Source organism: Brienomyrus brachyistius, unplaced genomic scaffold (assembly GCF_023856365.1).
Source record: "Brienomyrus brachyistius isolate T26 unplaced genomic scaffold, BBRACH_0.4 scaffold61, whole genome shotgun sequence".
In the NCBI taxonomy this organism is placed as follows: domain Eukaryota; kingdom Metazoa; phylum Chordata; class Actinopteri; order Osteoglossiformes; family Mormyridae; genus Brienomyrus; species Brienomyrus brachyistius.
In genome coordinates, this window is record NW_026042336.1 from 1,126,913 (window position 1) to 1,143,504 (window position 16,592).

Below are 16,592 nucleotides of genomic sequence, written 5' to 3' on the forward strand. Positions count from 1 at the left end.
CAACAAGAATGACCCCTAGAGTCACCTTACCACATCCCCACCCCGTCAGAGCCATCCTAATAGAGTGCAGTTCAGTTGTTTTCTTCACCGGGTTGAGACAGCAGCACCCTATTGGTTACTGTGCCTTTGTAGCGGACTTCCACTGCTACTCTGTCGCTGAGGCCTCTGATAAGGGCTTGATGGGTTTACAGTGACTTTTGTGTATCCAGGAAGGTCGTTCTGCTATTTTCACAGCTGTTGGTGTTGTGAGGAGGACTTGATAAGGACCGTCCCACCGGGGTGTGCTCCACTCCTTCCGCAACAGGACCTTGACCAGGATCCAATCCCCTGGCTGCAAGTTATCCTGTTGGTTAGAAACAGAATTTACTGGCAGACTACTGGGGCTATGTTTTTGTTGTGATGATAGCAACTTTCGCATCCAATTAGCCAATGTATTTTCTCTGTCCGCTTTCCCTATATCACTCATTTCGGTTGCTAGGGGAAACGGCCTTCCGTACACTATCTCAAAAGGTGTTAATCCTGCAGGAATGGGAGTTATTCTCATCCACAATTTTACTAGAGACAAACATTCTGGCCACGGCCTTTTTGTCTCTTCCATTGTTTTTCTGAGCCTTGTTTTAATAGTGCCGTTAGTTCTCTCCACTAAGCCTGCACTCTGAGGGTGATAAGCACAATGATTCTTAAGCGTAAAACCTAATGCTTGTGAACAAAGGGACATGGTCTGATTTACAAAATGAGTCCCATTGTCTGATCTTATAATATGAGGTATGCCATAAGTAGGGAAATAATGGCCTACCAAACATTTTGCAACAGTCATTGCATCACAGTGCTTTACAGGGTATATTTCTACCCACTTAGAAAAGGTGTCTATAATGACTAGACAGTACTTCTTCCCTTGTGACCAAGATAATTCAATAAAATCCATATGTACAACTTGAAACGGGTACTCAGCTACAGGGAACTGGCCACGTTTTGGTCTCATGTTACCCTGTGCATTATGTTTACAGCAAATTAAGCATGTTCTACAAAATTGCTTTGCATAATCAGAAAAATTTATAGCATAAAAGTATTGCTGGATAATATGTACCATCCCTCCTGTTGAGACATGAGTATTTCCATGGCTCACTAAGGCAGCTGTTTTGTATAAGTTTTTTGGTAGGATGGGCTTGTCATTCATATAGTAAACTTTCCCTTGCTGTATTGCTCCTCTCTTGATCCAACTCTGTATTTCTGTTTTAGGAGCATGAATCTGTGCATCACACAGCACATCACTATCTATGAAAAGAATGTCTGCCACTGATAAGGTGGGCTGTTTCAGGGCCGCTTCTTTGGCAGTTTTATCTGCAAAGTTGTTTCCTTTAGCTATTGTGGAAGCATCGGTTTGGTGTGCTTTACATTTGCACAGTGCAAGGCGAGTCGGTAATTGTACAACATCTAATAATCAAAGTAGTAAGTTTGTGTGAGTTAGAGACGTTCCCTGCGATGTTTTAAAACCTCTATTTTTCCACACTCTTGCATGGTGATGAACAGCTCTAAACACATATTGACTATCAGTGTATATAGTAAGTGACTTATTTTTGAATAGCTCGCATGCCCTAATTACAGCATAGAGTTCAGCCGCTTGTGCTGAACAAGCAGGTGGGAGTGCATTGGCCTCTAACACTTCAGTGGACGTAACTACAGCATACCCGACCTTATTTTTTCCCATATCATTTTTTGATGCTGATCCATCTACATAAACAACCATTGAATCTGATATTGGGGTCTGTAAAATATCTGCTCTGGGTTTTGTTTGCTCTTCCACAACTGCTTTGCACGAATGTGGCTCTCCATCTTCCGTTGTCGGAAGAAGGGTGCTAGGGTTAAGAGGACCACATCGCTGTATAGTAATGTTTGACTGTGAAAGCAGGAGTGAGACTAAGGTCAGATGTCTAGCATGTGTGAGGAACGGAAGCGGCGTCTGCAGTAAAACTAATGAAACTGAATGTGGCACCTTCAGGGTGAGTGGGTGACACAACACTAATTCTGCTGATAATTTTACTGCTTCTGCAGCAGCTGCACATGCTTGCAAACATTGTGGAAAACCAGCTGCTACTGCATCTAATCGTTTAGAATAGAATGCTAGAGGTCTTTCCTTTGTCCCGAACGGCTGTGTTAATACCGCTTTCATATAACCTTGATTAGCATCAACACATAAGGTAAATGGTTGTTGATAATCTGGTAAGGCAAGTATCACATTTGTTTGTAGCATCATTTTTAAGTTTGTGAATGCCAATTCTCCTTCTTTTGTCCACTGAATTTTATCTTTTAAGGCCATGTCTTTCCCATAAATTAAGGTTTGCAGAGGTTGAACGAGTGCGGCATAATCAGGTAGCCATTCTCTGCAATAATTACAAAGTCCTAAGAAGGACATCATTTGCTGTTTAGTCTTTGGCTTTGGTGCCTCTTGTATTGCCTGTTTTCTAGTTTCTAATAATGATCGACCTTGTTGGGAGAGTTTATGTCCAAGATATATAACTTCCTCCCTGCAATATTGTAATTTTTGTTTTGATGCTTTATGTCCTGTATCATATAAATGCTGTAACACCAACAGTGTGGCTTCCTTACAATGCTGTTTTGTATCTGAAGCAATTAATATATCATCTACATACAGTAGCACTTGACTATGGGATGGTATTTTACAGGTACTCATAGAATATCTAAGGGCCATGGTATATACATGTGGACTTTCTGAAAACCCTTGAGGGAGTCTAGTATATGTGTATTTTTTTCCCTTATAGGTGAAACCAAATAAATGTTGAGAATCAGAGTGCAATGGTACTGAGAAAAATGCATTACTGAGATCAACTACTGAGAAGTAACTTTTATCAGGGGTTAATGAGTTGAGCAATAAGTGTGGGTTGGGCACGTCTGGTGCTGCGTGTTGCACTATGTTATTAACTGGTCTTAAATCCTGCACCATGCGCCATTTCCCTGTATGTCCCTTCTGGACAGGGAAGATAGGAGTATTGCAAGTGGCCTCAGGAGCCTCTCGCAATATTCCTGATGCCAACATATCCTGCACTACAGGGGCTATACCTTTCTCTGCCTCAGGTTTTAACGGGTATTGTCTAACTACCGGGCGGTGTTCTGATTTCACAATTACTTTGTATGGTGGGAACCCCTTTACCAGTCCTACATCAGTGGGGGAGGACGACCACAACCCTTCCGGGAGGCGATCTAGATCTGGACATGATCCCTCCTCCAGGGTTGGAAAAATTTGTCAGGTTGGGTCCTGCAAGTGTGTGGTGAGAGTGGTTTGAACTCTCCATCCCAAAGGAAACCGCCACACATTATGTTTTTTGTCATAGCTCCAACATGAGCCAGGTACGGGTTGGTAGTCATTGTGACTGTGCATGGAATCTCGTAAGAACATCTCTACATCCCTCCACTGCATCTGAGGTGGTTTTGATAGAGATACATGTGGTGTTTCCCCTCTGAACACAGCCTGTTGTTTATTAGATAAGATGACTGAGGCAGCAGAAAAGCCAGTAGTGGAGTTAACATACAAATGTTGTAAGGTGATACAAGTGTCTTGGAGGGCATGAAACGTTTTGTCATAGGCATAATCTGGTCCTGGGGTGCCTTTGTACCACATAGTGACATGTAAGGCATCATCAGGCATGAACTGGGTTTGTTTAGGGGACTGCTTTTCTCTAGTTTTTCGCAACAATTCTCGTGTCTGTGCAGTTCCCCCTAGGTCCAGTGACCAGTAATATTGTGGTGCTCCGGTTCCTTGCACAACATAGGCTTCCTCATTTATGATTGCTTTCATGCCAGAGTTTGTGGCAACTACACTAATGCCCATCTGTACCATAAGGTCATGGCCTAACAGATTGACAGGGCAAGAAGGGCTTATTAACACTTGTGCTTGACATTCAATCCCAGTTTCCTTATCTTTTACTGCAACTGGGTTTGTTAGCTGATGACTGTCTGTTTGGCCTCCTGCTGTTTTTATATTTATGACAGATGAGGAGTATGTGACTTCAGGAGGACTGGAGGTTAGGACAGTCCTACAGGCTCCAGTATCACACAGGCATTCGTATACTTTGCCATTTATGATTAATTTCCGACTTGGCAAAGTTCCCCACTGCCTTTCTGCTAATAGCTGACATACTGCTTGCAAATCTATTTCCTCATCCAGGAGGTCTTGTAAGGTAACCTCCGGTTCTTCCCTTAAAATGACCTCTGTTTCACCTCGGATAGTGTCAGCAACAGGGGTCTCCGAGGAGGGTCATTGGTCATTTTCGGTGGAGTTTGGATTGAATGGTCGCTTCCCTGACCTGCAGTCCCTGCTTAAATGTCCAGGTTTCCCGCATGTCCAACACTCTGTTTCCTGTGAAAACCCTCCTGTTTGTTTATTTCTAAATCTTCCTCGGCCTCTAAATCTTCCTCTTCCTCTACCTCTGAATCCCCCGCGTCCCCGAGGGTTCGTTTGCACTAGCGCTACCACGTCAGAGGCGCTGAATATTGTATCTGTCTTTTGCTGTTTCTGCGCTTTCTGTGCGTGTTGGGCATATTCTAAGGCTTGTTGGACTGAGCCAGTATTCTGATGTACCCAATGTTTGTCGAGATATTTTCGCAATTCAGGCTTTAGGCCTGCGACAAAAGCTCGTTTTAATTGTTGCTGATACACTCCTCCATCTTCCTCGTCGTGAGGAATTCCTGAATTTCCCCTGAACACCACTCGCATCCTATCCATAAAATCCTCAGGTTCCTCTCCATCTTTTTGTTTGCACTGCGCTATTCGCCCATAATCTGCACGTCTTACGAAGGCTGTCTCTACCCTGTTTCGCAAGTCTCGTAATGCTTGTATGAGTTCCTGCGAGTCATGTGCTAAGACTTCATCATTATTACCATGTCCTGTGAAGTCTCCCGCTACACGTCCCCATTTATGGGTAAACAACTGTCTTAGGCATCGGTACATTTCCCTGCCGTTCAAATGAAAACTACTTTGTAATTCTAGGATGGCAGTCCAAAACTCGGGTACCCCTTCTTCAACCGGGGGTATTCCTTTTAAAGCCGCTGTTCTATCCTCAGCGGTCCAGGGTCTATATACTAACATAGTTTCGGGTCCTGCATTATTTGGCCCTCGATTTGGGTTTGCCACTTCTACGAGGGGACACTGCCATTCTACCTCCTCTTGTTCTGTGTTATTTTTTGGATGCCATTGTACTTTAGCTGTGGCCAAATCTTTTACAGGATATAGAGAGGGATCAGACCCTCGAGTTAACATGCGAGATGGTTCCACCCCCCCCTGCTTCTTGTCTATCTGTGGCTGGAACCAGGCACCGGAATTTGTGGGGGCGGTGGAGGAGCTGGAGGGGCAGAAGGTCTTGCTGCCGTTTCTTCGTCTAGTGTGATTAAAGCCACCTGCAGTTTTTTCTCCTTATTTCTCTTTTTCTGTTGTCTCTTATTATCTCTTAGTTTACTCTGTTCTAACCATGCATCAGAGAAAACGTATTCCTTTTTTCTATCTTGGCCTTTTTTATTATTGGTAGTCTGTAACATCTCCAGTTTTAAGTTTCCCTGTAACTTTAATATGTCTGGAGTATGGAGTTTTCCTTCAAACCCATGTTTTTTCCTCCATCTCTGACTACTTATTTGTCCTGATCCTGGTTTATATCCTTCCATAAACTTCTCATCTCCCTCTAATTTGATTTGTTTACTCAGATTTTTTCCCATTGTTACCTTTTATTGAATACACTACAAAACATAAAAAATCCTAAAAGCAAGTCCCTGGCATGAGACCTCAGGAGGACACCAACACGGCCTTCTACTGCTCACTATTAGAGCAGCGGTGTTAGTTTTCAGGGATGAAACCCGTCCTTTATCCTTCAGTCACCAGTATGTTGTTGCTTTTAGGGTGGATCGTGTAGGTTAATCTAAAACCTATAAAAACACATCCACATACATCAATATATATATTTCCAATAACGCCTACTTTCTCTCCCGGTTAATTTCGGCTAACCTCAACCACATGCATGTCTTGGCCACCTACTTATTTAGGTGCCGTATGTCTCACTTGGCCACCTACTCACTTAGGTGCCATATCTCTCACCTGTATAGTGTGCTCTCTGTTCCGTCACCGAGGTCCTTCAGACATCACCAGACGTCGAGCGCAGTTCTAACCACCGGCCTGATGACGAATTCACATCACAGGTCTTTCTTGCACCCGTCTTCGAGTGACTGCCGGCAGTTTTCGGTGTCGCTTCTCTCGGCGTACTGGAGACGTCTTCGGGGTTCCTCGGATCCGGCTCAAAGGACCAAATTCTATGTTGGGGAAAGCGCCCGGCGTTTCCACCCCAACTCCACATTTATGAGACACACACAGGTTACAGTTTTACTTGCAAGGGTACCCACACTCTCTGCAATGCAAACTACAGCAGAATGTGTTACAAAGGGTGGTTCCCCTTGACTCCTTTATTTATAGTCAGTGGGAGGCGCAAGAGTCATGCAGAATAGGGAGGTGAGAGAAAGTTCTGGTTTTGCTAAGGTGGGAATGCTATTATTAATATAATCTAAAGTATGAGGCTAGGGGAAAACAAAATAATATATATACATATTTACATTCATTGCTGATCATACAGGAGTGATAACAAAATGATTAATAACAGTTTCTTCAACCTAACACATGGTATTGGATAACATAAAATGTAGAAAAAGAGAACAACGAGTCCTAGAATAATATAGCAAAAGGAAAAGTCCCAAATAGATAGACTTGTTCTAAGCTGATAGGTGGACCTTGAAAACGTAGAAGAAACTGGTATCTCCAAATGGCCAAACTTTCTTTGAACTGCCTGGACCTTGAAAGGCAGAAGTAACTGGAACGTCCAAAAATCCGATTTGTCCTTGATTTGTCAGATGACTGTCGCATTTTAGGCCATAAAAGATGTATGCATTTGTTGCTCGGGGAGCAGAACACAAGACGCATGCTTGCTGAGTGTCTGTTTCCTGTGAGCTCATCAAATAATAAAGTTCTGTCAAACACTTAAACATCGGACTTCGAGAAATTTCTTCCACAAAACACTCTGTTCTCGTTAACAATTTTTCAGTTATAAATTCCATATTATACACTTTCTTTCCTCTTTCTTTCCATTGTACTGTCGTGGGTGGCTGGGGTTTTAGCCAGGAGATCGTTATCATCCTCCTGGCAATTACAAGAAGAACTCTCTGTAATACAACCTTATTTTCATGCACTATATTCTGTGGCATAATTCCTAGTATGAAACGAGCTGGTTCAAGTGGTAATTTTATGTTCAAACATTTTTTTTATCTCTTCCTGTATATTTTGCCAGTACTCTGACAGTTTTGGACAATCCCAAAAAATGTGGGTGTGGTTTCCTACCAGGTCACAACCCCTCCAATAAACCCCTGATTAGAGGTGTTGCCAAACGTAGAGGTGAGAAGGGGAGTCTTAAAGTATCTCATCTTAACTTTCCAATCAAATTCCCTCCATGTAGGACTGTTTGTTATTCTGTGTCCTTCTTTACATGAATGAGTCCAATCTTCATCGTTAATGATAGTATTCATCTCTAGTTCCCATTTCTCTTTATTAACACTGTTGACTCTTTTTGTAATATTTTATAAATATATGATATAATGTTCTTTTAACCAATCCTTTAATTGTTAATATAAACAATATATTTGTTGACTGTAGGTATCTAAAACAGTTGGGCACTGGGAGGCCACATTTGTTTCTAAGATGTTCGAAGGACATTGGATCTCCTCCATTACACAACTGATCCAACTGGTTAAACCCTTTTCTCCCCATGTCTTAAACCCTGTATCTAATTTAGATGGTAGAAAATCAACATCATGTGCAATTTTCATTTTTGATGAAGGGCGTCCCAGCCTCTCTCTCACTTTTCAGAGTGTTTCCTATCCAAATGTTATTGATTTTATTTACTTTCCATGTATCGTGATTAAAAATAATTGCTATGTGTCACGCTGGCTCTCCGGGGTTAAAGCGGGCGAGCAGGCAGGAAACAAGCGAGGTAGCCAGAACTCAGGGAAAATGGGGGATTTATTTAAGGGAACTGGGGAAGGAGACATCAGACACTGACTAACATCAATGACAGACAAGGGGTTAATGCAAAACAGGGACTTAAATACACGGAACAAGGCAGCAGGAAACAAGACACGACTGGGCACAATCAGGGAATCACACGTGGGTAATTAGGGGGCGTGGCAGACACGAGGAGCGGACGGAGCGGGCGTCACACTATGTCCAGCGGCAAATTTGGGCAGATTGTTCCGTTCCCACCCACTGACCCTCCCTGTCCTGGGTTATCCATACCACTACTGATATAAGTTGGGCTGCCAAGTAATAATTTTTTAAATTAGGTAAGTCCAGACCCTCATTCTCTTTTGGGTTTAATAGTCTTTTCAGTTCAATCCTGGGTCTTTTGTTTTGCCAGGTAAATTTGGATAACCATTTATTGAGCGTTTTGAATGTGGATATAGGGACCCCTATGGGCAGGGACTGGAACATAAAGAGAAGCCTAGGTAGTATGTGTCATGATCCGGCTCGTCGGCTCCTCGTGTGCCCCCTGATTACCCGCGTGTGCTTCCCTGATTGTTTCCAGCCTTGTCTGATTACTTTGCTTAGTCTTGTCCTGTTTTAAGTCCTGGTCTTGCCAGTTACCCTTGTCTGTCATTGTGGATTGTTGTTAGTCCCTGTCAAATTTTCCCGAAACCTCGTCCACTTAATAAATCCCCTTTATTCCCCGTACCTTGCCTGCCTTGCCAGTTTCCGGCACGATCGCCGCTACAGATATTTCCTGATCGTGACAGTATGTTCATTCTAATGCTCTCCACTCTACCCAATAAGGATAGAGGGAGGATTTCCCATCTTTGGAGATAATTCTTTATTTCACATAGTAATTTACCATAATTAGTCTTGTATAAGTATGATATACCAGGATCCCTAGGTATCTAAAGCCATAACTGTGGAATCGAAACTTAATATTTGAGAGCTTTAATGCAAAAACATTCTCTGTAGTATACGTGTGGGTAGGTTACTGTAAAATTTGGACGAATCTTAAACTTAAAGCAACAGTAAGGTGTAGCGATCAGGGAGTTCAGTATAGGACTAAACATGCAAGGGAAGAAGTAGATAATTAGTGAAACTTTTGACTGGACTGGAGATCTGAGGAGTCATCTAAAGATATATGACACAGCAGATATTTTTGTCTGCTTTTGAGATGGTTGACGTGACATATTTTCCGACGCGCGCTCTCTGTCCGCTGGTGGGAGTGTGCTCACCTGTCTGCATCGGGGCGAAAGTCCGCCATGCGCAATACAGAGAGCAGAGGAGAATTGTAAAGGCGCGACCATGTAGAGACAAAAATGACAAGCTTTTGTGTAAATAAGATAAATAGCATAAGGCTATTTAGTTTGTTTAAGAAAAGGACAACGTATAGACTTATTCTATAGGAAAAGTAACCTTAAGAACATAAGAAATTTACAAACGAGAGGAAGCCATCCGGCCCATCAAGCACTTTTGGGGAAAACGTACCTAACAGCTCAGAGTTGGTAAAATCTTATCTAGCTCTGATTTAAAGAAACCCAGGGTTTTAGCTTGCGCTACACTAGTAGGAAGACTATCCCATACTCTAACTACACGCTGTGTAAAGAAGTGCTTCCTCAAATTCGCTTTAAAATGTTCTCCCGCTAAATTCCACTTGTGGCCACGAGTTCTAGTATGTCATGTCACCGCCATCCAGACCTGTTAGAATCTTATATACCTGGATCATGCCCCAACTTAGTCTCCTTTGCTCGAGGCTAAACAGATTCAGCTCAACTAACCTGTCCTCATAAGACATTCCTCTAAGACCAGGAATCATTCTCGTAGCCCTACGTTGCAACTTTTCCAAGGCAGCAATGTCCTTCTTAAGGTATGGTGACCAAACATGCACAAAATATTCTAGGTGGGGTCTTACCAGGGAATTATATAATCGTAGCATCACTTCCTTTGACTTAAACTCCACACACCTAGAGTTGTAACCCAACATTCTATTTAACTTTTTTATTGCTTCCCCACACTGGCGAGAGTGGGACATGGAAGCATCAACATACACACTGAGATCTTTCTCATAATCAGCTACCTTTATTTCAGTGGAACCCGTAAAATATCTGTACTGTATATTTCTGCTATATTTCTGGATGTGGCAGTGTGTGAGGAGATGGAGACTCTGATAAAGTATCATAAGGCTAATAAGAACACAGCAAGGCGTAACAAGAAAAGGAGTGAGCAACTGGAGGTTCTGAGGTTATGGCAAAGGGAGAGGCCTGGAGAAAAGAGCAGAAAGTGATGAGAGAGTGATGAGTGAGAATCAGGCAGGAGTCAAAGGTGAAACAGAGCAGGAGGAGTTACGACTTCCTCTGTATCACGGACTGTATCTGTTAGTAGAAGGGCCACCTCTGATATTTAAGGGCCACTTTCCAGTAATAGAGGGCAAGGTAAAGTTCAGAGGGGAAGAAACAGAAGGATGAAGAAAGTTGTTTATATGGGTACAGGGAAGTGAGCGACCTGCGGCGGCAGACCGTGAAGGAAGGACTGCGAGGGAGTGATATAATAATAGAAGGCCAGGCATGTGGGTTTAAGAAAAAGGGGAGTGATATAAAGGTGGGGTACGGAGCAAGTGGTAGGGCTGCAGAAGGGCTGATGCATCTGATGGACAGCCCTAACTCCCCATGTAGAGGATGGAGTCAGTTTCAGGAGAAGGAGATAGAAACGGATAGTGAGGAAGGAGTAGAGGAGGATAATGCAGATCATAGAACAGTGGGAAGCAGGAGGGCTGTGAGACCCCCGATAGGGACACTCTGATGCTCCCCCTGGTGGTGAAAGGAGCACAGACACAGTATGTGCCATGGGCAGAACAGTCCTGGCAGACGGAGCTTGAAAATGGATGAAAGTATTTGAGGAGGAAACTATGGGACGGCTCTTGGTGATGGGGGATATAAAAGCGGTTCAGGCTTGTGTCCTGGGGGTAGACGGAATGGAGAGAATGCTGGCAGTGGTGACAGGGACTCCGTGATTGAGTGTGGCTGAAATGAAGGTGGAGCCCGTAAAGGAGGGGGAGAGCCCAGCTGCCTATCTGCAAGCCCAAGAAAAGCGGTGGAGCAGTGAGGCAGAGCAGGACCTACAGGATTTGGTGTTCAGCGGTCTGTACCGGAGGGCTCTGCAGGACACGCTCCCGAAGCCAGTGAGAAGCAGGCTAAGGCAAGTGGTGGGACTTATTACTATTCCTGAGGAGCAGCTGATCCACGCTATTGACTTGTACAGAGAGGAGGAGGACTCTGCTGAAGAGCATGAGAGGGAGCTGACGAAGAAATTGAGTCAGTCACTGCCAAAAAAACAAGGCCACTAATTGGCCTCCGGTCCCTAATTAGAACAGAGTGAGTAGATACAATGGATGGGGGATTCCTCAGAGGGCACCCATTTACTCACAAATTTGATGATCCTAGACCCCTGGGAGACTGGGAAACAGGCTGATTCAGCTGGTGTGCTGGAGCTGTGATCAGCCTGGACACACCTGTCCAACCTGCATGTTCCAGAATCTTCTTTAGTAGATGTTCAGATAGGGGCCAAAAATGTAAATATGTCTAAACTAACATCAGAGCATATCCCAGTGAATTTGTTAGGCAGAGATGCTGTGTGTCAGCTGCAGATAGACATAAAATGTACGAAGGGGGAGTAGAGGTACTCAGTGGACAGTTCACCCTTCTGCAACAAAGGTTGTTGTCCAGCAGGGATAGTATAGCTTATACGGATTAGAAGAAGTATTGGAAAGGTTTGGGAAATCTTAGAACAGTGGAGACCATTTATACAGGAACAATATAGCAATGTGCTAAATTGGAAATAGGATAAATACAGTTGTTAGTGGCAATGGGAGATTTCAGTGATCCTGGAGTGAGGGATGAGTGGGACCGGATGACAGATCCGCTGCCTGGCCGAGAGAAAGACGGGATGCGCATGACGGCAGACTGGATAATATTAGGCCCTGAGGGAGTAGCCATTCAGATATGGAGGACGAGAGTAGTGGGAGAATGGTACAACACACCAGAGGAGGACCCCCCCTTAGCAGTGGCTTTTAATCAGCCCATGCTGGATCTGGGAGAAATGATGGGGCGAGCAAAGCAGGTGGTTTGGGTGCCGACAGAACATGAAGGAGTGCAGGCAGCGGCAGGAGAGAAGCTGGTAAGGAGTCAGTCGAGTGCAGAGAGTGTAGGAGATTTCAGAGGTTTGTGGTTGTGGAGCATGATTGGAGTGCAGTGTGAAGGGAAATAAAGGACAGAGGAATGTTGGCAGGAGATGGAAGTGCCTGAGGAGGTGTGGTTCCACTTTGGAACCCCGCCCCTCCCATCTGTGGTCAACCTTCCCCTTCTCAGTCTCTTATTTCTGGCCAGACGCGAGATCTTCGTGGTTTATGCAGCGTGCAAGCGTTTTTCCCCTCCTTGTGTTCCTGTCTTCCTGTGTACCGATCTCTGCTTCGCCTCCTTGGCTCCGAGTCATGCCTGGCGCGCTTACTGCCATCTACGATCAGCCGACCTGGATTACCGACATCGTCTGCCGTTTCAGCCCTCTGACAGCCGACGCCGGATGGATGGATGGATTCGAGCTTGTATTTGAAATAGAAACATCGCAGCGGTTCTCAGGCAACAGCTGGACATATTTATTTTTCAGCTTGGAGTTGTCTGGCTTTAAACGATTACATTGAAGCAGAGGTACTTGTTTTTGGTAAAAGCAAGAAATATAAGTTTTGTGTGTCTGTACTCTGGTCTTTACTCCCTGCACACATTGATGGCACGGAAGGACAGTCACTGCAGTCACCTATTCTCACAGACTGACTTTCTCCTTTAAGTGCTGATAATGCAGAAGAAGATGGATCATTGGCTTGCTTGCTTAATAACCACAAGCACCCATATTGCAGAATGAATGAGACTGAAGTGGATGGAAGGCCACATCATTCTGTCTGCAGTGAAAGAAATAATAGGAGTTGGAATTGATTATGATTATGGAGAAAATGGCTGGCTATGGTGAGAAAGCTGTGGAAATTTGTGCCAATTCACATCGGTGAGGGCATAAAGGGTAATTTCTTTCAGTATGGGACGAATTCACATATTTGTGCGAGGAAGGTAACAAAAGTTCACTAAAGTACACTATATTAAATTTGAATGTCTTTAATTAAAATGTTATGTACAGTATAACACTGCACCTTTTAACACTGCATGTCTGGCAGTGAAGGTCACATTCAGTTTGCTGAATGTATTCTCTGTCTTAAATGGTCGGTCTATTTTTCCTTCTGCTGGATGATGTACCCAATTTTCTAATAAACAAAGAGTATAATGAACAAGTTGATGTTCTGTGTGTCTGATACCTGTACATGTTTGGCAAAGCAGTATATAGTTACTGCCTACATTTTTGGCTGTGCATGTGTGATTTTGATGGGAATATTATATTTTTATATCTGTGTGTAGATTTTTTCAGCAATAATTGAGTTTATCCTTCTGTACAGTATTTAAGGTTTTGGTAATTCATGATTTATTTGTATTTGTGCAGTGTGCAGTTACCAGGTTATAAATAAACAAATAAATAAATGTGACATCAGAAGAGATGTACAATCACAGTAAAATGTGTGAAAGTAATGGAATGTGAAAATTGTTTGTGCGTATAAGTCTCCACATGTATAAAACGGTTGTATACCATAAGGAAAAGGAGCAATGGATGAATTACATAAAGTGCTTACTGTCCAAAACGAAAATGAGTCATGTTTGGCGTAACATAAATATTCAGTGAGTTAACCCTTCGAACTCGACAAACGCAAAATGCGTTTTTCGCACCTATTAATCTGAAGCTCTTAACTTTGGATATGCATAATGCACAGACAAGAATCATATGTCTTTGGAATCAAGAGAACTATCAGCTAACTTCACCAAGTCACCATATGGATGCAAAATCAAAGATTTCTGCCTGGCACTAAGCATGTATTCCTCTGTCACGTCACCGTTGGGAAGTAGGACCCAAATGCAAGCTGTAGGGCAGAATCCCCTTCGTGGGGAGTTTTATTGACAGGCAGGTTTGGGCACAGAGACGCAAACAGACAAGGACACAACTGGAGAAGATAGGACTGGGCACTTTACCAGACTAAGGAATGGGAAAACACAAGGAAGCTGATAGTGACTGACAGAAGGGGAGGAACATGGGATGAGACTAATAGACACCAAGCGTGGCTCATCAGGGAGGAGAACTGGAGGGTAAGGTTGACTAAATGGGCAAGACATGACAGTAAACGCCCCCCTCCCAATCCTGTGCCCTCCGGGTACAAGGGCATCATTAAGGGGACACACAGACCAGGGCAAAACCAAGGACAACAGGGGAGACTAACCCCCAGGACACAACTCATGACAGGCCAGGTAATCCAACAGGGATGCTGACTATGGACCAAAAGACAGACAGTGGGTGTCAGTGGGAACAAAGGACACAGTAGAAGGAGACAAAAGGGAGGGATTGGGCATCAAAAGGACCAAAGACGACACAGGGACAGACAAGGCAGGACACAACCAGACAAGACAGGCAAGCAACGGAACCAGTGCAACAATAATATGGCCAAGAGAGGGGAACCTAAAGCGGGAAGCAAGAGTGACTGGAGTGGGGGCTGGAACAGTGAAATCGGGCTAAGAGGTGAAACCAGGGAGAGCCACGGGGAAGCAAGACTACAGACCAAAGACTGAGGTATTAGGAGGGGCAAGACACTAGGTAGCATGGGAGGTAAAGTGAACAGTTCAGGGCCTCTGATGGGCTCCGGGGTGCCGCAGAAGGGTCACGGCCAGGGGGGCCTTTGGAATCCTGTCTGGGTCTGTAGAAGCTCTACTCGTCTGCGGCAGCCGAGGGAAGAACAGCATCGGTAGACGGCGAGGGGTTGGCAGAGTCGGAGGGTGTCGAGGGGCAGGCAGGACAGGAACTGGACCAAACCAGGGACCCTGCAAAACAAAAACACAGGCCAGTACCAGCGCCATGAGGAGACCGGATGTGGTTCCTTTTGGGAATCATTGAATGGGGTACCCTGAAAGACCATCTTGGACCAAGCCTGGATCAGGAGGCAGGTCTGGGTAGCATAACCTCGTTTTTTCCTCCTGGACCTCAGCTCACGACTGGATTTCCGTTGACCCTGCCGTTGTCGCGGCGATAGCCTCCTCGGCTGGGGAAACTTTGGCCACGGGGCTGACACCACGGAGTGGGACTCAGGGCAAGACCTGGAGGCTCCCACTCCATGTCCTCCGGGGGAATGTCCTCCAGGTCAGCCCCCTCTGGGCTGGCATTGTCCGGAGAGTCTGATGACAGGCTGGTGATGCCTTAATCCAGGCTGGCTGTGCCTTAATCCATACTAAATGTAATTAAACATAATGAAATTTAAAAGAATAAAATGGTAATTAGAGGAAAATTTAACGTGTAAGTTTTAAAAAATGGGCTTTTCCTTTTATCCAGATGTCTGCAAGCGCTGTGACTGTGATGAATGGTGACGCATGAGATCCTGAGAATGGGCGACGCTTCCAAGGATGGGTGGCAGGTGGCATTTCCCAGGAATTACAGGCAGGAGATGCCTGAGGAGCTCTCCTGGAGGGAAGACAGAAAGAGAAGAAGGGAACAAGCAGAGGCTGTGGGGAGAAAAAGGCTGCAGAACCAGTTAAAGTTGTACAGGTGGATTGTACAAATGCCCTCAAGTCTTGGTCCACGAGGGTACCCGTTTTTAATTTACAAAAAAACAATAAATTTTTAATAAATCTTAAGGCTTATCATTTACATCTTTCTAGTAGTTAAAACACATACAATCGATTAACTTACCTGGTGATTTTGGAACTTCCGACTCCAAAGCAAAATGTAAAGTAAATGCAGCGTTCTACTTGGGGAAAAGGGATAAATTAAAGGGTTAACTTTGGAATCTAAAACAAAAACAGCAATATCATATCAAGGGTCTTCAATACCTTTTTCCTGTGTCTGCTCCCTTTACATGTAGATACTGAATGTGAAAAAGGCAAGAGCTGGACAGGCCCTGCCTTATTGAGTTGAGGGAATGCAAACAACCCCGCATGCGAGTGGGGAGAAACCAGGCACAAACGCAGTAGGCCTCAGAACAAAGGTAGCTTTATTTCATGGGGCCTTTCCAGCCTCACCTCAAGCTGTTACCCCTCTCTCTTGGCCTTGACATGCCTATAATCCACACAGGCCACAGCATGACAAAAACAACAAAAAAAAAAAATAAATAAAAAACAAACAACAATTAGACCAAAAGAAAGACCACCAACCACCCTTTTTACTCTAATCCCCTGCCCTTATATACGGCTTCCCATTAAACTAATTGGGACAGCCCAACGACAAGGGGAAACCAGTTGGAGTTTCATGTACTAACAACATACATTACAACACATACATTTAACATGGAACACATCATAATAGCTGGCCCTTAAGCATTACCGTCCCCTGCTCTTTCACACAGAACATCCCACCTCACACAACAAAAGCAAGAACAAACAACCTTTCTCACCTA

The 16,592-nt window shown here is 44.2% G+C and overlaps 2 long non-coding RNA genes across 2 annotated transcripts in view; both read right to left on the minus strand.

Moving 5' to 3' along the window:
• Positions 1-16,592, minus strand: part of LOC125725108 (uncharacterized) — a 181,598-nt gene that overhangs the window by 74,378 nt on the left and 90,628 nt on the right. The window lies entirely within an intron of this gene.
• LOC125725111 (uncharacterized) lies at positions 14,080-15,377 on the minus strand. The gene is made up of 2 exons (XR_007387340.1): positions 15,110-15,377; positions 14,080-15,027 (listed from the first exon to the last, which is right to left on the minus strand). It is a non-coding gene; the product is annotated as an uncharacterized LOC125725111 (long non-coding RNA).